At 40.8% G+C, this 22,861-nt stretch overlaps 1 long non-coding RNA gene across 1 annotated transcript in view; it reads left to right on the forward strand.

The window, feature by feature from the left end:
- Positions 1–2,834: 2,834 nt before the first annotated feature.
- Positions 2,835–22,861, forward strand: part of LOC125634544 (uncharacterized) — a 49,081-nt gene continuing 29,054 nt past the window's right edge. Inside the window, exons 1-2 of the long non-coding RNA XR_007355960.2 lie at positions 2,835–3,123; positions 16,694–16,765. This is a non-coding gene — a long non-coding RNA (uncharacterized LOC125634544). The remainder of the gene's footprint in view (positions 3,124–16,693; positions 16,766–22,861) is intronic.

Consider the following 22,861-nt stretch of genomic DNA (forward strand, 5'->3'; position numbering starts at 1 on the left):
GGGGTTTTTTTGTTTTTTGTTTTTTAAAAAGGGCTAGTGCAGGAGCGAACACAAGACCCAAAACGTGAACGGTGACTCAGTGGAATCTACCAAGTTGCCTCTGGTTACTACTCGGTTGCCTCTGGTTATAACTCCAGTCTGCTAAAAATGTGAGCTTGGGTCAGTTTTCGCTTTTGTGTTGCTATCAGGGGAAACTCAGCAGTTTCAGCTGAGTTACTGTTTGAGTCTGGGACCTTGTTTGATCCTGAAACTCAAACTGAAACTCGGCTTGATGGTTTGTGAACAACCTTGGGTTGAAACTGGAGACAAGCTTTCCATGAACCACTGTAAACTGAAACCACTTTGTTAACCTAGATGGGGCAGCCGATTTCCTTAGCTTAAGTAACGGCATCTGCAACTAGCTTGCTCAATCGGTTGGTGCTCAATCACAATGGCTAGATGAAGCCTTTAGGCTCAGCCCTGAGTAAAGGGTGATGAATAACTGCACTGTCCCAAAGAAGTTCCTCAAGGGAATTGACTCTTCTTCTGCTCCCATCTTGTTTCAAATGGGAGAGAAAGAGAGTTGCCAGCCCTTGACAAGGAGTAGTTACTTCTGCCGTCAAAATTTTATGGGGCAGGTACTTTGGCCAGCAGGTAGGAGGATGAGCCAGAGACAGGAATCCTCTCATCCCCTGCCAGTCACTATTTCTTCTCCATCCACTTTGTTGTGGGGTATCTACAGACCAGGGGTGTCATAAATATAAAGGGAAGGGTAACAACCTTCCTGCATAGAGTACTATAAAATCCCTCCTGGCCAGAGGCACAAAATCCTTTTACCTGTAAAGGGTTAAGAAGCTCAGGTAACCTGGCTGGCACCAGGACCAAAAGGGGACAAGATACTTTCAAATCTGGGGTGGGGGGAAAGGTTTTGGTCTGTCTTTTCTGTGTGCTTGCCATACACAGGTCAAGGAAGCAAGCAATCCAACTCCATTAGAATTAGTAAGTACTAGCAAGGGAATGCGTTAACTTATTTTGTTTTGGCTTGTGATTTTCTCTGTGCTGAGCGGAAGGTGTATTCCTGGTTTTCTTTTTGTAACTTTAAAGTTTGGCCCAGAGAGAAATCCTCTGTGTTTTTGAATCTGATTGTCCTGTAAGATGATCGTCCATTCTGATTTTACAGAGGTGCTTCTTTTACCTTTTTTCTTTATAATAAAGTTCTGTTTCTTTTAGAATCTGATTGGGGTTTTTTTAGTGTCCTAAAAAACCCCAAGGTTGGTCTGTGCTCATCTTGTTTATTCTCAAGCCTCCCCAGGAAAGGGGGTGTAAGGGCTTGGGGGGATATTTTGGGAGAATAGGAACTCCAAGTGGTTCTCTCCCTGATTCTTTGTTAAATCACTTGGTGGTGGCAGCATACCCTCCAAGGACAAAGAATTTGTGCCTGGGGAAGTTTTAACCGAAGTTGGTAGAAATAAGCTTAGGGGGTCTTTCTTGCGGGTCCCCATGTCTGTACCCTAGAGTTCAGAGTGGGGAGGGAACCCTGACAAGGGGCTAGGCTTTGCACCAGTCCCACTGTTAGCAATGGGGTAGGCCACAACTGGGGCCTAAAGTTTGGATCAGAATTGGAAGTTCCACGAAGCTCAGGGTCTCAAAAGCCAACATTTTGGTTTGGCTCATTATTAAAAGAGACTGGCTGTGAAGTTCAGAACTGGCTCTGAACTTATCAACATTTGGGGCTCAGAGCCAGGGATTTGCATCAGGTCCTGGTCTATTTATTTATGTTTTTTGTAGTTATTTTAGACCGGGTTCCTAAATTCTATGCTTGGACTCCAGAACCATAGGAATGGGGTTAGATACTGTAGGCTAGGCACTGCAAGCTATGCTAACTGAGAGTAAGCTCTGGTTTGGGTCTGTACATTTAGATCTCTTTTGTTAGCAGCGGAACTGGAATGACCCAAATTGCCCAATCCTTAAAGTGCACTCTTCTGTCAGCGCATGCATGCCATGCATAACATTATTTTCTACTTATTAATTTTTTTGTGAAGATACATTTATTTATTAATGGTCTCAGCCAAATTGCTGAAGAACAAGTGTTCACATCACAAAAAATACACTTTTAACTGGGAGGCCAAGCATTGCATAGGCACGTGCAGCCTCTCATCTTTAGAAGTGTCCCCTCCAGGTCAGACCTCAGGCACATTATTAAGATTATTGCACTGCTGCTGTCTGTCCTGTACCTGTTTTGTGCCTACAGTTTCTAAAGTTGTCCATCTGGAGCCTTTAAACAATACTGAAATTCACTTAAATCGTTTTATTTTTATGGGCACCCTTCAACCTGAAGATTCATTAAGTACTTTTGTCTATCTGCTTTTATTCTGTCTGTCTGCAGTGTTCTTTAATCAATCACAGAAATGCAGCCGCTGCTGGGGAGAAATGCAACAGCTGTTTAACAGCACACACAAGCCTTATGCTATATTTGTCACCACTGCAAGGAAAATCTTAATCACTCTTATAACACTTCAGGTTTATAACATAGCAGAGTTTTGGGTTTTTTTCAAATCTACGGCAGGTTTTTGTTTTTTAGGTCAGCTTCCAAGGCTGTAGAAATACAGAATAACTAGATATACATTTAGTAATTTGCTGTGAACTAGTAATTTTGTCTTTTTGCAACTCAAAATAGATGTTTCATGGGAGAGAGGGAACTTTTAGACGTTAGAGGTGGCTGCATTAGTAGCATAAGCCTGAGCAGAGTTCAGTATGTTAAAGTAGCTCCCACTCACTCCCCCGATTGCTATGTACTCACATAGCCTGCTACTTGGTTAAGGAAAAACGTGCAATGAGTGCAGTTGGTGCAAAGATGTGTGTCTGCTCTACACAGGAAAAAAAGAAAAAACTAAAAAAAAGAATTCCATCTGTCTGTATTTGAAATCAGCTCGCCAACCTGTAGTTGGTCGAACCCCACCCAGATGGTGCTGCGCAAATGTATGTTAAAAGATATCTTATATTAGTGTTGTGGGTGTCCAATTTTTTTTTTTGAATGCCATTTAGCCAATGTGCCCAACCTGCTGCACAGAGAAATCGTGACAAAGTAAAGATATGCTGAAGAGTTTCTATTTCAAGGGCCAGATCCTGCAGACAGTTCTGGATGTGAGTAACTTTATTTGTGTTTTGTCCTATTGATTTTTGTAGGTCTATGCATGTGAGTAATGCTACTCCTGTGCAGTGTTTACAAAATTGGGACCAAGTCCATAAAGTTGTACAGAAAAGGGGGAATGATCTCTTTCACAGAAAGTATTCTCATGCTATCAAATTTGAGTAGTTACATAAATAAGAAGAAACTAAAATAGGTATTAAGCATAGACCTCTCATATAAAATATTTATATTTTAGTAATATACATATTTATAAGAAAACAGCAGGTATTTTTTAAAGCTTTTGATATTTATTGTACTTACCGTCCATAAATGTTCATACGTACAATTTACCTTTAAGAGGAAAGGTTCCGCAGTGGGCATTTAGCTAGATTTATACACCTACATGCTGCAGATGGTTTAGTTTTATAAGAGATGAAACTGCATTTGGTGGAACTGATTAAATATAAAAACACCACCATCTGCCATTTATTCTAATATAAAATGGTTTGGGCAGATGCTGACATCTTTCGAGATGATTGATTCATCTCTGACAAGTGAAGATTCTCAGAGGGCTCCAGCTGCCCACTGCTCACACAATACCAGTTTACAAGACTAAACGCCAATCACGGCCTTTTGATTTGGATGTAGCAGGTGAACGAAGGGCACTTTAATAACCAGCAGCCTAGAATTCCTAAATACGTTGGATTAGGTTGCTGTTTTTTTTCTCCTTCATTTCTGGCCCATATTTAACTGTGATAAGGGTATGCACACAGTATACTGTATTAAAGTATAGCTACCCCAGCACTGTGAAAACTTGAAGAGTGTCAGTGTCTGGCACAAGCAGCTCTCCAGCTTTTTTTCAGAAAAAAAAAACAGTGAATACTCTCTACATATGTTATGCATTTTAAAATGATTTTTGCTAAGTGTCCATCAGGGTTCCATTTAAACAGCCTGGGGTTAGTGTTTATTAAGTATGACACTTAATGGTTTGTAATAATTTAAATAACAGATTATACATTGTTTTATTTAATAACATAGATTCATAGAGTCCAAGGCCAGAAGGGACCATTGTGCTTGTCTAGTCTGGCTTCTTATATAACACAAGCCATAGAACTTCCCTAAAGTAATTCCTAGAGTAGATCTTGCAGGAAACATCCAATCTTGATTTAAAAATTGTCAGTGATGGAGAATCCACCATGACCCTTGGTAAGCTGTTCCAATGGTTAATTACTCTCACTGTTTAAACTTTTACATCTACATTATCTCTATTGAGCATGCTTTATTGTAGCTTGTTACAGCATCATCCTTTAAAAATTTTCATTAAAACGTTTTAGGGCATGCTCAATGTCTAGTTGACAGCTGGTATCAAGTGGAGTGCCCCAAGGGTTGGTCCTCAGGCTGGTTTTGTTCAATATCTTCATTAATGATCTGGAGGATGGTGTGGATTGCACCCTCAGCAAGTTTGCAGATGCCACTAAACTGGGAGGAGAGGTAGATACGCTGGAGGGTATGGATAGGATACAGAGGGCCCTAGACAAATTAGAGGATTGGGCCAAAAGAAATCTGATGAGGTTCAACAAGAACAAGTGCAGAATCCTGCATTTAGGATGGAAGAATCCCATGCACTGCTACAGACTAGGGACCGAATGGCTAGGCAGCAGTTCTGCAGAAAAGGACCTAGGGGTGACAGTGGACGAGAAGCTGGATATGAGTCAACAGTGTGCTGTTGTTGCCAAGAAGGCCAATGGCATTTTGGGATGTATAAGTAGGGGCATTGCCAGCAGATCAAGGGACGTGATCATTCCCCTCTATTCGACATTGGTGAGGCCTCATCTGGAGTACTGTGTCCAGTTTTGGGCCCCACACTACAAGAAGGATGTGGAAAAATTGAAAAACGTCCAGCGGAGGGCAACAAAAATGATTAGGGGACTGGAACACATGACTTATGAGGAGAGGCTGAGGGAACTGGGATTGTTTAATCTGCGGAAGAGAAGAATGAGGGGGGATTTGAGAGCTGTTTTCAACTACTTGAAAGGGGGTTCCAAAGAGGATGGCTCTAGACTGTTCTCAGTGGTAGCAGATGACAGAACGAGGAGTAATGGTCTCAAGTTGTAGTGGGGGAAGTTTAGGTTGGATATTAGGAAAAACTTTTTCAGTATGAGGGTGGTGAAGCACTGGAATGCGTTACCTAGGGAGGTGGTGGAATCTCCTTCCTTAGAAGTTTTTAAGGTCAGGCTTGACAAAGCCCTGGCTGGGATGGTTTAGTTGGGGATTGGTCCTGCTTTGAGCAGGGGGATGGACTAGATAACCTCCTGAGGTCCCTTCCAACCCTGATATTCTATGATTCTATGATTTTATGGAAGTTATGAAAGAATGCATCTAAAAACACTAAGGACCAGATTATGATACTCTGATTCCCATTGAATAGTAGTTTATGCCATCAATAGCCCAACTGAAGGCAATGGGGCTACTCGTGGAGTAACAGCCTGATCCATAGCTCACTTGAAATCAGAGGAAAGATCCCCATTGACTTCAGTGGATCAGACTCTAAATTGCTCCTCAATGTGAGTCCTAAGGGTATCATAATCTGGCAATAAAGGACCAGATCCAACTTTGGAGTCAGTCATATTTTTGCCTTTATAGGGACAGGATTGGTGCAGAGATTTTAAAACAGCAGTCCCAATATGTGTGTGAACGGTGTAGAGTGCTTTTCTCTTTCTAGCAAAAAACCCCCTCTTTGAACATTTTTCTTATTATAAATATATATATATTTTTAAAAATAGGGGGCTGCTTATATAAAGTATTACCAAATATATAAAAACTTGGTATTGTGCTGGGGAGAAAGGTACATGTTATGTCAGTATGACTCAGATCATAGGGATATTGAATCACATTCTTTTGTCATTTACAATAGAGTCACTCTGGAGTAGCTCAAACAAAGTCTGGAATAACCCTGGTGTAAATGACATCAGAATTTGGCTAACCAACTTCTGTAATTCTGCAATGAAAGTACCTGATGGAAGACTGTTTAATCATGGAATGAAGCTGAAACCTATTCTAAAAAGGAGGAATCATTACAATTATTGAAACCTAATCTGTCATGAAGATAAAACCATACATTTTTACTTATTTTTTAAAAAAAGGTAAATTAAGTACAACAAAAAGTTAGCCAGATCCTTAGCTAGTGTAAACTGATGTGTGAAGTCAATGGAGCTATGCTTATTTACACCACCTGAGGATCTGACCCAGAGAATTCAGAAATGGATTTAGCTTTCTTGTGTATTTTTTCCCCTCTTCGAATGAACCCTTTCATAGTGTAGTTATTTGAGCAAGGGAGACATCTCTTTAAATCAGAAGTTCAACATGTTCTAGATTCCTCACATTCCCTTCTTCCCCATTCCTCCCATGTTAACTACCATCCCAAATTACCTTTTGACCAGGAAAATGCAATCTGTCATTTTCTTTGAAGCCCTGCTTATAGGTCTTCCACTGATCTGCTGATAGAAGGAGCTGAAGAGCAGGCCTGTAAGGACAGTGCCATTGTGGAGAGTAACTGTGTCATTTTCACAATCTGGCCTAGTCTCTGCAGTGACTGAAGGAGCCAAAGGAGATTGCTCATGAACCTGGGTTTCTGGTGTAAAAGAATCTTGCTCATGTTTATTACCTTGTGGAAACTTAAAATGTAATATCCCCAGGGGTGTGCCCAAAGGGGGACAAGCAGGGGCATGCTCCAGTAATCGGCAGAGGAGTTCTGTGCCCACACCGCAGCCAAGTACTTGTGGATGCATTTATTTGGATGGCTCCACGGCGCATGGATTTTCATTGAAATGGTGAGTGTACAGCTGTTTATTTCTATGCAAATGATGTATGTGTGTGTGTTGATATAGTTTACTGTGTACAATATGTGTGGTTTTAATGTGCCCCTCTACCCCCAGTGGTCGAATTTAAATTCCTGTGCACGTCCCTGATATATCCCCGATCTCCAATTAACAAAAGGTTAAACTTTAGAAAGTGAAGCAGAATCTAATAGGGGCAGTCTAGAAAAAAACGAGGCATTAAAAGTGGAAAAGAAAAACAGCGTCCTAATAAATATACAATATTTAATGTATGGAATGTGAATCTGACCTCAGGGAACAGACTTTTTTCTCACCTTTGGCTCATATTTCCTTTCTGACATAGAAACATAATACAAATCGAAAGTCTCTGATCCAAGAAAGAGCAGCCACAATTTTTATAACACTAATGATCTTACATTTCTATGGTGTCTTTCCCCCTGAAGGGTCCCACAGTGCTGTACAAATCACACATGGCTCCATGAATCTATTCCCACAGCTCTGAACTGAGAGGCATTTGTGCATAGCAACATTACCTGGGAGAGGAAGTGATAAATACAAAACATTAACACAACAAGAGAGGAGGAAATACAACATAATTAAATCTAAAAATATTGAAGGAAAGGTAAAATCAAGCTCCTTCCTTCCTTCAGTGCTGCCACCCAATGTTGGTGGTACTCATTGGAGTAAACACCTGGTGCTTAGGGATTGTAGCAGTAGGTCCGGACACTCCATCATGGCCTTTGTGAAAGTGGAGTAGCCCCTTTCCCTCACCACACATGTATGGATCTTTGTGCTGGACAAAATCCTTCAAAGCAGAAAAAGCAGCAAACCAAAACTATGAACAAGTGTACACTATAAACTGTTGACGTCATTCATCTGCTCTGGGGAGTTACGCTGGCCACTGGGGGATAAGCACCATCCACAGGCCCTGCAGTGCTTTCAGGAAATGTTGCATGGAGCTGGCATGCACTCTGCACACCTGAAAGAAGATGCCTGGTGTGGCCACCTGGACTACTGTCTCCTGGCCCAGTTCAGCAGCGAGTTGCGACTGCCCAGGTCTTCTTTTTTAAAATGTCACACGGTTGCTACCACCAGTGGGAGCCCTCACCCAGCTGTTCGTGCTAAAACTAGAACTGGCTGGAGGTCAGGAAAAGGGGGGAAAGAATTTCCTGCAAACAATGTAAATGAAAAACTTTTCATTTTAGTCAAAAAATGACATTATTTTTCAGGTTTTCGTAACCAAGAACTGATATTTTCCCTAGAAAAATTTTGGCTGGTGGAGCAAATACTTTCAGCAAAACCAAATTTTAAGTTTGGGGTTTTTCAATAAAAACCCGAATTATGTTGCCAAAGACCTGACACTTCCTGAAGAAAGCTTATGTTCAACAAAATTGTCAGTTTCTATTTGGAAAAATGTTTCAGTGGAAAATTTGTGACCAGGCAGTTTTAACCAATTTGGCTGACCATTATTCAGGGCTAGTTTAAATGACATGTTGGTTAAAATGCTGGCAGACAGTGTGCACTAACTTATTGACTGGTGGTAAGTAACAGTCAGCAGGGGCATGCACAGGAATTTAAATTTGACCATTTTGGGGGAGAGGACATGTTAAACACACACACATTATACACATTAAACTATATCAACACAGTCACATACAACATATGCATAGAAATAATCAGCACTACATTCACCATTTCAACAAAAATCCGTGCGCCATAGAGCCATCTGAATAAATGCATCCACAAGTACTTGGCTGTGGTGGGCTCCCCACCTCCAGCCCCAGCGTCGTGGTGGGGAGAGAGATAGAGCTCCTTTTGCTCTGGGGTCAGAGGAATTCTGTGTCACCGCTGCAGCCCCAGGGCCAGAGGAACTCGCTCTCCTTGCTGCAGCCCCAAGGCTGGAGGAGTTCTGTGCCTGCGCCCATTATGGGTGGGAGGCCCATGACAGTGGGTAATTTTAAGAAAAAAAATCCAGGTAAGCAAGGCTTTTGGGTGGAGCATCGCATTACAATGATGCAGAGTAACATGGTAGTGGGTACTTAGTCTTGCTCAGAATAGGTACAATGAAAACAGTGGTATACATCATAGAATCATAGAATCATAGAATATAAGGGTTGGAAGGGACCCCGGAAGGTCATCTAGTCCAACCCCCTGCTCAAAGCAGGACCAATTCCCAGTTAAATCATCCCAGCCAGGGCTTTGTCAAGCCTGACCTTAAAAACCTCTAAGGAAGGAGATTCTACCACCTCCCTAGGTAACGCATTCCAGTGTTTCACCACCCTCATAGTGAAAAAGTTTTTCCTAATATCCAATCTAAACCTCCCCCACTGTAACTTGAGACCATTACTCCTCGTTCTGTCATCTGAAACCATTGAGAACAGTCTAGAGCCATCCTCTTTGGAACCCCCTTTCAGGTAGTTGAAAACAGCTATCAAATCCCCCCTCATTCTTCTCTTCTGCAGGCTAAACAATCCCAGCTCCCTCAGCCTCTCCTCATAACTCATATGTTCCAGACCCCTAATCATTTTTGTTGCCCTTCGCTGGACTCTCTCCAATTTATCCACATCCTTCTTGAAGTGTGGGGCCCAAAACTGGACACAGTACTCCAGATGAGGCCTCACCAATGTCGAATAGAGGGGAACGATCACGTCCCTCGATCTGCTCGCTATGCCCCTACTTATACATCCCAAAATGCCATTGGCCTTCTTGGCAACAAGGGCACACTGCTGACTCATATCCAGCTTCTCGTCCACTGTCACCCCTAGGTCCTTTTCCGCAGAACTGCTGCCTAGCCATTCGGTCCCTAGTCTGTAGCTGTGCATTGGGTTCTTCCGTCCTAAGTGCAGGACCCTGCACTTATCCTTATTGAACCTCATCAGATTTCTTTTGGCCCAATCCTCCAATTTGTCTAGGTCCTTCTGTATCCTATCCCTCCCCTCCAGCGTATCTACCACTCCTCCCAGTTTAGTATCATCCGCAAATTTGCTGAGAGTGCAATCCACACCATCCTCCAGATCATTTATGAAGATATTGAACAAAACCGGCCCCAGGACCGACCCTTGGGGCACACCACTTGATACCGGCTGCCAACTAGACATGGAGCCATTGATCACTACCCGTTGAGCCCGACAATCTAGCCAGCTTTCTACCCACCTTGTAGTGCATTCATCCAGCCCATACTTCCTTAACTTGCTGACAAGAATACTGTGGGAGACCGTGTCAAAAGCTTTGCTAAAGTCAAGAAACAATACATCCACTGCTTTCCCTTCATCCACAGAACCAGTAATCTCATCATAGAAGGCGATTAGATTAGTCAGGCATGACCTTCCCTTGGTGAATCCATGCTGGCTGTTCCTGATCACTTTCCTCTCATGCAAGTGCTTCAGGATTGATTCTTTGAGGACCTGCTCCATGATTTTTCCAGGGACTGAAGTGAGGCTGACTGGCCTGTAGTTCCCAGGATCCTCCTTCTTCCCTTTTTTAAAGATTGGCACTACATTAGCCTTTTTCCAGTCATCCGGGACTTCCCCGGTTCGCCACGAGTTTTCAAAGATAATGGCCAATGGCTCTGCAATCACAGCCGCCAGTTCCTTCAGCACTCTCGGATGCAACTCGTCCGGCCCCATGGACTTGTGCACGTCCAGCTTTTCTAAAAAGTCCCTAACCACCTCTATCTCCACAGAGGGCTGGCCATCTCTTCCCCATTTTGTGATGCCCAGCGTAGCAGTCTGGGAGCTGACCTTGTTAGTGAAAACAGAGGCAAAAAAAGCATTGAGTACATTAGCTTTTTCCACATCCTCTGTCACTAGTTTGCCTCCCTCATTCAGTAAGGGGCCCACACATTCCTTGGCTTTCTTCTTGTTGCCAACATACCTGAAGAAACCCTTCTTGTTACTCTTGACATCTCTTGCTAGCTGCAGCTCCAGGTGCGATTTGGCCCTCCTGATAACATTCCTACATGCCCTAGCAATATTTTTATACTCTTCCCTGGTCATATGTCCAACCTTCCACTTCTTGTAAGCTTCTTTTTTATGTTTAAGATCCGCTAAGATTTCACCATTAAGCCAAGCTGGTCGCCTGCCATATTTACTATTCTTTCGACTCATCGGGATGGTTTGTCCCTGTAACCTCAACAGGGATTCCTTGAAATACAGCCAGCTCTCCTGGACTCCTTTCCCCTTCAAGTTAGTCCCCCAGGGGATCCTGGCCATCCGTTCCCTGAGGGAGTCGAAGTCTGCTTTCCTGAAGTCCAGCGTCCGTATCGTGCTGCTTACCTTTCTTCCCTGTGTCAGGATCCTGAACTCAACCAACTCATGGTCACTGCCCCCCAGATTCCCATCCACTTTTGCTTCCCCCACTAATTCTACCCGGTTTGTGAGCAGCAGGTCAAGAAAAGCGCCCCCCCTAGTTGGCTCCTCGAGCACTTGCGCCAGGAAATTGTCCCCTACGCTTTCCAAAAACTTCCTGGATTGTCTATGCACCGCTGTATTGCTCTCCCAGCAGATATCAGGAAAATTAAAGTCACCCATGAGAATCAGGGCATGCGATCCAGTAGCTTCCGTGAGCTGCCGGAAGAAAGCCTGTGTATCTGTGGGAAGAATTTTTCTGGGTAGATGAAACTTTTTATACATGTGTTAGAGGATTGTAACAGTAACTGCAAAACCTAACTTCTCTAGGGTAAAAGTGCCTCAGCGATGTTCAAACAGACTTAGGCTCCTAAATCATCTAGAGTGCTTTTAAAACTTCTACCCCTTGTGTACAAAAGCCTTGTATGGCAACATTTCTGGGATAAGAATCATATGTATGTGTAAATGCTTCTCAGCTGTGCAAAAGAGCTACCATAGCATCAAGTGAATTGTAGATTTCATAATAAGAAAATGGTCCCCGCTGTATCTCTAGAACTGTACATCTCTAGAACTTCTATTGGTCCCCCTGTTAACTGGAATTGCTGTTTGTTGTTTGACAATAGTGGATTTCATTCTGTTTTCTTTGGTAATTATATACGTTAACTCTAAATTATAGTTTATAAGTCCCAGACAAAAACTTTGTTAAAATACAGTTAAGGTTGTAAATAGATTTCTCTTTAATTAAATGTACGTTATTAGAATGCAGTTTAAAATAACCCAACCCACAAATATTTGAAAGTCAGGTTAAAGGGCCTGATCCAAAGTCCATAAAGTCAATGGAAAGACTCCCATTGATTTCAGTGGGATTTGGCCCATATAACTTAAAGCTTTCACAGAAGTACTCATATATGTGTACTCCCTGAAGGAGGAGGCAGACCTTGAAAGCAGGCCTCCCACAACATTCATCATGCATATCAGACAAGTGCCCATATGGAAAAATCCTATAGAAATGTGCCAGGGACCAATGTAATCAATACAGTTCTGTAGAAATGTGAGCAGCCTAAAATACTGCACAGAACATGGAAAATGCCAAAGAGTAAGTGATCCTGAGACGATGATGTTTCCATGTGAGGGTCATATCTGCATTGTAGCCCTCTCTCTGGAACATAACCATACTCCCAGAGTTTACATGTTCCATCCAAGTGCTTCCCTAAGCTCATCCTTCTGCCATTTGTGTCACTCTTTCTATTAGTTTAGTAATAGCCTGTCATCTTGATTTTTCTTAATTTTGCTTGTGATATAAACTTCTCTTCCCCCTCCCCACCCGCCCACCATGTGAACAGATTTCTTCTGCCATATGCCCATTTAAACCTAATTTAGTGTCTGAAAAACTTTTATGCCTAGCTGCAGTATCCCTTGGGGTTCAACTATGGCACAGTATGTATGTGACCTATAAAGCCATTTCAGTGTGAGACTCTTTCAGTACATGGATCTTTAAAGCGTGGCCATCTATGCTATGCACAAACACATGTGACCATCCTGCCTTTTTACGAGGGTATAATTTTTTGGGCAGATTCCATATTTAAAATCAGTATGCAAAGTATTTTTAAAATCTCAGTTTCCCCAGGATCAAGTTCCTAAAGATTAAAAATGAACAAATCAAAGCTGTTACATTTTGTTTTTTACTCCAGCTAATTTGTAGTGGTAGCTACTCAAACATGACTAATTGGCAATTTGTAAAATGGGTTGCTTTCAACAGCATGTTTCTTAGAAGCATGAGTTATGTGGCTGTTGCTTTATTATGGTAAGTCTTAAAAAATGGGGTTGTGGTGAAAAGTGAAGTCAGAGAAATATAGCAAAAAAAGTTAAGTGTTACAGGCTTTGTTTTGTAACCCAAATAACCTTTATTTCCCCATTTTAGGGCAAAAAACTCGAGCTATGATTGTTCTGTGTTAACAGTGGGCATATAACAGTAGTTACCATACCAGAGCCAACTTTTGCCCCAGCTACCACACACTGTCATGGGTGAGTGTGTCTCAGTATGTATGTTACAAGACAAGCACTGTGTTCAGATGGAGTGAAGAGTACACATGCACAGATGACTTTGATCTTTGCAGATTTTTGTTTGTTGGTGGATGGAACCGAGCACAGCTGGTCCTCCTGGCTCCTGCCTCTGCTAGGCCCAGATAAAGTCACTCAGAGACCCTCTGGTTCTGAAACCACTGGTGCTTTTATTTACAAGTCTGTGTTCCCACCATCTTCTCACCCTACAGTAAACACACCTCTGGGTTCCTTGTGTCTGAACCCAGCGGGTTTTCTCCCTGCCTTCACTCCCTCATCTCCTGTCCCACCCCTCCCTCTTCCTTCTTCCCAGCCTCTTATATAGCCCTGGGCTAACTGAGCTGGCAGTTGGCTCTCTTTCCCCAATTAGGGTAGGTTCTTTCCAGCCAGCACCACTTTATTCACTTAAATGGTGCTGGTGTGGCAGGGGATTGATTCTGCAGTCTTGCTGCTCAGCACCCTGTCACAGTGGGACACACAAATCTTGAAAACTGTCAACATTAGGCTGCCTGGGGAGGCCTAGAAAGGGGGAGTAGTCCAGCAGCAGTATATGCATTAAATATATGCATTCCAAGTCAAAAATCTATGTTACATTGGAGTTGATTGACTGAACATATTGGTAACCTAAGTGTAAAATACATTACAGGTATGTTGCAATTATCCTCAAGACCTGGAAGTTCAGAGCTCAGGTTACACTTAAAAGAAATCAAAACATGTTAAGTCATGGAAAGGCACAATGAAGACATCCAAACAACCTTAACTCTGCCCTGCAGTGACCCCACACAATAACGGTATGACAGTGATTAAGGTGTATAGTGGTTCAAGAGTAGATTAAAGTGATCTTTAAATACACATTATGGTTTTTTAAAAATATTTTTACTCCTTCTTATGTCAGTACAGTGCAGATCCTACATCCAAACATATCTGAACTTTGACGTATTCAAAATCTAGATTTGGATCCAGATCTAAATTTTGTGGTTTCAGCTGTTTACAAAGATATTGTAAACGATTAGTATTTAAGAAACAACACAAAACCAGCAGCTAAGGTGGGCAAAATTAGCAAGGAGGGGCCTATTCTTTTCCTCTTCTTAACTGTATGATTAGAAGTTAGGAAGAGCAATGTCCTTTGTAGCATAAGTCATGAACAAAGCCAAACACTAGAGAACTTGTTTGTGTCCATTTTCAAACCAATCATCTCCATGATAAACTCCTCCCAAACCTCATTAGACTATCTCTCCTATGAAGACATATGTAGATCTCACCACTCTGATGCAATTACTATACGGGATTGTAACACAGCAGCTGCTCTTTATGGGGAGTTAGGGCCCAGTCTGCTCATGAGGTGGTCAGGAGAAAAGCAACATTCTTCTTTATCCTCCCACATACTCAAGGGCATAGCAGTGCCACTGGAACACTTTTAATAGTGGGGATGCTGAAAGCTAGCCCCCTTACGTCTGTCTGTGCCCCTGCCACCTAGACCTGGGGCTGGGAGCAGGGACGTGTCTCCGGGACGGGAGGACCCAGACAGAGGTAAGGGGGCTGAGGCTGGGGCCGCAGCTGGAGGTGGGTGCAGCATCCCCTGCACCCCTAGTTCCCATACCTATGGGTCATAGGTTGTCCATCAGTTTCCATAATTTATTTGGTCTTGTGCTGGTCTGCTCAGGTTTCTGAGTATCATGTTGATGTATCTGGTTTCTTTCTCTGTGTAATGTTTCTCTAGGTGGCCCTCTTCTTCTCTTTCCAGGTAGTGTCCATATTCTCACTTGCCATGGAAGTCATGTGGGTGGCATCCTTAAAGTGTGTCCTAAACACGTTCATGAGCACCTTCTTACGCTGTTTGATGCTTTAGATTGGGTTGTTCTTCTTAGAGTTTCTTGCAGCATCAGAAATTCTTTACAATGGATGCTGAAGATCTTCCATGGGCATTTACTTTGGAATGAATTAATCTTCTAACTGATTTATTTTGTAGATTTCCATGACTCTGCTCCATAAAGGAGGACAGCCATGATGCTGGTGTTAAGAAAAAAAAAAATTCTGTCAGTGCCAATCGTGCTACTTTTTCAAATCTTTTCAAGATTATGAAAATTATTTTCTCCTTTTGATATTTGTTACCTGATGCCTAGCATGGTGGTACCAACATTGCACATCTCATGCCTTAGATAGGTAAAATGACTTACTACTTGTAAGATCAACATTGGGCTGCAAGATAATAGAAAAAATCAAGGGCTAAGCCATCTGCTTCCTTACATTATTGCAGTCAGATATGGCTGATCATCTGACTCTTGTCTTAATCGGGTGAAGATGTTTTCAAAATAAAATCTGTGGAGTGGTGACAGATAATACTGTAGTTGGGAGGGGGGCGGATATGGAGTTTTGGTAAGAGATTTATTTTCAGAGTGTTAATAAATGCTACCCAAGAAAGAGTGCGTTTTCCAGTGTTGCAGTAAGTGTTTTCCAGTGTTCAAAGCTTCCACCTATATACCTCCCAAAAATTAATCTCTTCCATGATGCCAATATTATGGCCCAATACAGCAAGGCACTTGAACAGATGCTTAAGGCCCATTGACTTCAATGGGATTGAAGCATGGACTTAAGTGCTTTGTGAATTAGGGTTTACGTGAGCCAAGAATATTAACTATAGGCCTGATCCAAAAAGCATTGCAGTCAACTGGACTCTTTCCATGGACTTCAGTGGGATTTGCTTGACATTCCATTTTTCTTAATTTTTAATACATTTAATTAAAACATCTCAGCTGAAGAACCATTATATTTCTGTACCTAAGATGAGCAGTCACATAATGGTATTACTACAACTCCAGTCTTTTTTTGCCTCACTGTCCTCCTTACTCTTTGTCACCTCCACTTGTGTGTCATGCTTAAAATATAGATTGGTAGCTCTTAGGGGCATACACTATTTCTCCTTTTGGGCCTTATCAAATAATAGGTATTAGCAAAAACACTCTCCAAGAACTTGCTCAGTATTTTTTATGAGGGTGAATAGTTTAACTCAAAATGTTTTTCTGTCATGGCAGGAACATGAACATAAAAATATGGTAGAACTGTCCACCCAGCAGTAAGGCCCCATCAAGACTGCTCAGAAGCCACTATGGTAGAAAAACAGACCATGCTTCCAATAAATTCATTAATTTTAATACCAATGACCTAATCAAATTTGTAAAGCTCTTTAAAATTTATGTTGTTGGTGTTAACATTTCTTGGGTAGCATTTATTATGAAATATTTGGGAGTGAAATAATTACTTGCAAATTGTATTATGTAACTGTACATGTTGTTTGACCAATAATCAGACCTTTCATATCTCATTTCTCTTCTGTTTTGCAGCCTACATTTGTCAACTAGCGCTAGCTTTGCACATGAAAACACATGTTGAAGTCTCTAATGAGCTGCTGATGGGTAAGAACAAATAGCTTGGGAAAAAAGTGCTTTGGCTTATTCCAGATAAAGACACTGATGTCCTAAGTTAACATCTAATATGTTTTAAAGCTCAGAGCTAAAACACACGTGAAGTTGTATGTGTCAATGCTGCTGTGGATGTAATTAGTGTAAATGGGATTTAGCATATCACATTTCATACAGTCAAGTTCTGTAACCACCTGGCCACATCATATATGCTAATCCTTTTCTCTTAATAAGAAATTATGTGGAATTGGATTGAAACAGATAAAATATATACAAATCTGCTGCAATAACAACACTTTGGAGTTTTGGAGATTGGTTTTTGAAGGGTCAATTCTAATCAAATTTGGTGAAAAACTTGTGAGATTTAAACTAATATTTAATATATGAATTTTGTATTATTTGAGTGTGTTCACATGCTGAAATGCTCCAGTGAGAAGGAGAATGATTGATAGCTGAATTTCAAAACCAGTTTCAGTTATACTTGACGGTCTTCACAAATACAGAGCTTCAAGCTTTTTTTACACAGCTTCTTTTTTTTGGTGGTTGTTGTTGGTTAGTGCATCATGTTTTTCTTATCCTTTACTAGATGCAGCAAAAAAGAGTGTTCTGTTTTATAGCTGCAGCACTCTGTGATTCCTGAAAATGTGAATTTTTTTCAAAAGAAAAGATAAATGTGGGAATGAAATGGTTGAAAATTCCTCCTTCGATAGTTTATAATTTTTGTTTTAACAGCTAGAACTATGGATTTTTTTTTATTGCATATGGTGTTCTAACTAAAAGCTTAGAAACATATCCACCATGTATGCTTGTGTGTTTATTTCTTTGGGGCTCTGCTTTGGATCTCAGAGATATGGTATAATCCATAGACTGTTCAGCTGACTACGGCAAATTGTCCCTTATTGAATAATAGAGGATCCTTTCTGAAGAAATTCCCATAGGATGGGATCAAGAAGGATGGCTAGGAATACTCCATGAGGATTCCCCTTGTGAGTTTTCCCCAAATCTCTTTGTTTAAGGAAGAGTTTTGTTGCATGGTTTCCCCCCAAATTTGTGAATCACTGTATCAGCTTTCGGGCTCTCCTGAGCATTCTGACAATGCAACCTCACCAGTAATTTTGAAGTCAATGGAGCAATGCTGACTTACACCCGTTGAGAATCTAGTGCAATATGTATAACTTTACACCGTCTGTACAATCCGGGCAAGTTAATGGCCTGCTGAGAAGATGAACTTGTATATTTAGATTCACAACTGCAACATTGTTTCAAAGTTGATTTTTTGTATTTAAGTGGAGCTGAGTTTGCCACTTTCAAGTGTTTGGGGAGGGGGAAGAAGTATCTTCTCAAATCTTTTCTAGAATACAGTGGAATGTTTACTTTCTCATTCTGTAACTCTCTCATCTTGTGTAACAGTTGTGCTAGGGCAGTACTGGCTATCTAGTTCTTTACTGAATTGCCATTTTTCCATTTGGCCTTTTGTTAACATTTCTGAAAAATAACTGACTGTCTACAGCTGTTCAAATCACGTTGCTTTTTTCTAAATGTTACCTTAGTGATTGTTCTCACCAATATGGGCTTTACTTCAAAAGGAAAATAAGGTACAATAGGGCTTGTTGTTGAGTAAAACTGAACATGTGGGCAGTGGGAATCTGAATCTGAAAAGCGAATTGCACAGGTTTAATACAGCAGCCATTCACGTCTCACTGTGACGAAGGCCCTACAGAATTTTGGCAATATCGCTATATACAATTAACTTTAAATAACTTTTTTTGTTTTCTACAGTTGGTGTTATTTCTTCATTTTTTCTCATTTGAAGCTAATCCGCATCTAAGAAACAATTAGCATGATTGTGCATGTTAGTGTTAACTGGGCTTTAGGTTTTTGCAATAGCATTAGCTATACTCTTCCTATGGCACTGAGCATAATAAATTATGGAAGTGTAACATATGAGGCCAATTAATATACTACTTTGCTGTTAAAGGCACTATAATAATCATAAATTGACTTTCATATGATTTATATTAATCGATGGTCTACCCTATTTGAAGGAATTCTTTAAAGAATTCTTAAAATTACAGTTCTGGAATAAAAAGAAATTTTGCTTGTAGATTTCTATTTCTATGCAATGTAATCTTTACTTCTGTTGGAGAAGTCACTATGTCCAGTTTCTCTCCTTGATCCCCATATGCAAATCCCACTGACAAATGGCAAAAAAGATAAAAGATAGAATTTGGCCATGATACAAAATCAGGAAAGAACCAAACCATTTTGAAGAAATAATAATAGTTGCAAGTTTTTATCTTTGCTGGAGATTGGTACTGAATTGATTATATTAATATTTAGATGAGGTTAATGATCTTATCTTTTTTCTTTCACTCTGTTTGTAAGGACAAAAACATCTAATTTATAAATCAGAAGTGAGGAACAAAGGAATGAACTGAAGTAACTCAACTCTACCCTTTCCAAAGCTGAGGACACAAAGTAATAATTGTCACTCAGCTAAATTATCACACAAAAGAACAGCAAGTCATTCATTTCCACATGAAAAAGCACAAAAATAGGATTTCTGAAAGACTGATTGGAAGATTAATGATCAGAAGGTTAGCATTAAAGTTTGTGCCTAAAGGTACATGAGCTTTTGGGGCCTGATTCTCCACCCCATTTACACCAGTTTTCTTTCAGCATAACTACATTGAAATTATAACATTAGTGTAAAGGGAAAATTTGGCCCAATGGTTTAACAGATCTAGTCACAAACATTTTGGGTCAGATCCTTAGCTGGGGTAAACAGGAAGTGCTTCACTGACTTCAATGGAGCTGTATAGATTTATATGAGGTAAGGATCTGCTGTCTTTGTCTGGGTGGATGGGTATGTTTTTGATAAGTTAGGGCAGCCAAAAGTCTAGGTACCAACATCAGCATAGGGTTCAACTGAGCATTTACATCACATTCCCCTGCAAACTGCTTGCACAGTCTGGGATGTTTCAGTCTGCAGGCTCAATGAAGAGGAGACATCAGTGAGAGTAGTCACTCATTCTGTCCCTGATGCCAGATTGACTCAGCAACCCCCTCTACTCCCAGATGAGCCGTTCAGGAGTGGGGTATTGGATAAATGGGCTGTGCATTGAAGAATCATAGCAATGAAGGGCTGGAAGGGACCTTGAGAGATCATCTAGTCCAGCCCCCCATAGTGAGGCAGGACCAAGTATACCTAGACCCTCCCTGACAAATGTTTGTCCAACCTGTTCCTAAAAACCTCCAATGATGGGGATTCTAAAACCTTATTTGGGAACCTGTTCTAGTACGTACATATACTTTATAGTTAGAAAGTTTTGCCTCCATATCTGACCTAAATCTCCCTTGCAGCAGATTAAGCTGATGATCCTATCTTCAGCGGACATAGAGAACAACTAATCGCTGTTCCCTCTGTAACCACCTTGAACATATTTAAAGACTGTTATCAGGTCCTCTTAGTCTTCTTTTCTCAAGACTAAACATGCCTAGTTTGTAAACGTTTCCTTGTATGTCTGGTTTTCTCAACCTTTTCTCATTTCTTGTTGCTCTCCTCTGGACTCTCTTCAGTTTGTCGACATCTTAAAGTGTGGTGCCCAAAACGGGACACATTATTCCAGCCGAGGCCTCATCAGTGCCGAGTAGAGTGGGTCAATCACCTCCCATGTTTTATACACAATACTCCTGTTCAGACACCTCAGAATATTAGCTTTTTTTGCAACTGCATCATATTGTTCACTTATCTCCAATTGGTGATCCTCTATAACCCCTACATTCTTGTCAGCCAGTTATTCCCCATTTTGTAGTTGTGCATTTGATTTTTTTTTCTTGTGTTGTATTTTGCACTTGTCTTTATTGAATTTTATCTTACTGATTTCAGTCCAATTCTCCAGTTCATCAACATCATTGTGAAATCTAATCCTGAATTCCAAAGTGTTTGCAAACCTCCCTCCCCCACAACCTCTGGTTGCTGTCATCCATACATTTTATAAGCCTACTATTCACTCCATTATCCAAATTATTAATGAAAAAAGACCTCTGTGTGACCCCACTGGATATAACATCCCAGTTTGACAGTATAGCTACTCTTTTTGAGTACTGTCTTTCAACCAGCTATGCACCCTCCTCATCCTAATGTCATCTAAACCAGTGCTTCTCAAACTATCTGGTGTGGGGGACCGGCAATTTTTTTCCCCCAGTGTGTGTGCAGACTGGCAGCCGATGGCTCGCGGACCGGCACCGGTCCGCGGACCACCACTTTGGGTAGCACTGATCTAAAGTACATTTCCCCCATTTGCTTATGAAAATGTCATGTGATATTGTATCAAAAGCATTACTAAAATCAAGACATATTACCTCTACTGCTTCCCACACCCAGTAGGGCAGGAATCCTGTAAAAGAAGGAAATTAGGTTGGTTTGGCATGATTTGTTCTTGACAAATCCATGTAGGCTATTACTTATTACCTTAATAGCCTCTAGGTGCTTATAAGTTGATTGTTTAATAATTTGTTCCAGTATCTTTCCAGGTATCAAAGTTAGGCTGACTGGTCTATAATTCTCTGAATCCTCTTTGTTCTTTTTTTAAAAGATAGATACTATGTTTGCCCTTCTCTAGCCCTCCATAAGTTCTCAAAGATAATTGCTAACAGTTCTGAGATTGCTTCAGTTAGCTTTTTAAGTATTCTAGGTGAACTTTGTCAGGCCCTGCTGACTTGAATACATCTAACTTAGTAAATATTCTTTAACCTGTTCTCTCCCTATTCTGGCTTTTGTTCCTTCCCCCTTAATATTAATTATATTAAGCATTTGGTCATGCTTAACTTTTTTTTAGTGAAGACTGAAGCAAAATAGGCATTAAACACTTGGGCCTTCTTGATGTCATTTGCTATTAGCTCTCCTTCCCTTCCCTGCATTTTCCTTCATCTGTCTCGTGCCCAAATGTATTTATAAAACCTCTTCTTGTTGCCTTTTATGTCCCTTGCTATGTGTAACTCATTTTGTGCCATAAGCTTTTGGACTTTGTCCCTTGTGCTATTTTTTTTGTATTTATCCAAAACAATTTGTAGATGTTTCTACTTTTTGTAGGATTCCTTTTTGATTTTCAGGTCATTAAAGAGCTCCTGATGGAGCGATATTGCCTCTTACTATTCTTCCTATCTTTCCTTCAGATCAGGATAGTTTGCTGTAGTGCTCTTAATATTGTTTCTTTGAGAAACTGCCAGCTCTCCTTCATCCCTTAGATTTTCTTCCCATAGGATCTTATCAAGCAATTCTCTGAGTTTTTTAAAATCTGTTCTTTGAAATCTATTGCATTTTTTCTGTTGCTCTCACTCCTTCCTTTCCTTAGAATCCTGAAATCTATCACTTCAGAATTATTTTCACCCGAATAGTCATGTGACCAGGTGGCTCCCTTTGGAGAATGCAAAATATTAGACAGGGCTGCATGGCTATAATTCAGGTGGTAAAGGACTGTTACAAGGCAGAAGGGCGAGCACTCTTTTTCAAAGCTGCTTAAAGTATCAGATACTGGAGTTTGTTGGAAAGAAGGGTGGTTTGTTGGGTAGAGGGAGTTGCTCTAAGGAAATTAGTGAGTTTTATCGGAATTTGGTCCGGGATTCTTGGAGTTTTGAGCCAGTTGTAAAACACCTTTAATCAATTAGGCTGTGACAAGGAAGACATTTTTAATGATAAACTGTTAGCCATTTTATACTCCAATTTTGCTTGAGTATGCCTTGAATTGCTAATGATTAAATTAAAATCTACTTCATAAAACAAGAGAGTGTCATTAAACAAATACCTATGACTGGATCAGACCAATTTAAGAATAGCAGCTAGGTAAAAACAAAATTAATTCTTTAATATTTTCCAACCGGAGAATTTTATTTGGTGAGAATGACTTTACATATGATGACTGTTGGACTATGTGCAATGAGTTGGAGGCCTCAGTCCAAACTGTAACACATCTGGCACTACTTGACAACTAATTGTTGGGAATCTCAGGCAAGAGGCCAAGGAGTGAATGGACATGGTGATTGATCTGTCCGCTAGCCTCCAGAGGTGTTTCCTCCAGACCAGGGTCA

This window comes from Caretta caretta, chromosome 3 (genome assembly GCF_965140235.1).
Source record: "Caretta caretta isolate rCarCar2 chromosome 3, rCarCar1.hap1, whole genome shotgun sequence".
NCBI classification, from domain to species: Eukaryota; Metazoa; Chordata; order Testudines; family Cheloniidae; genus Caretta; species Caretta caretta.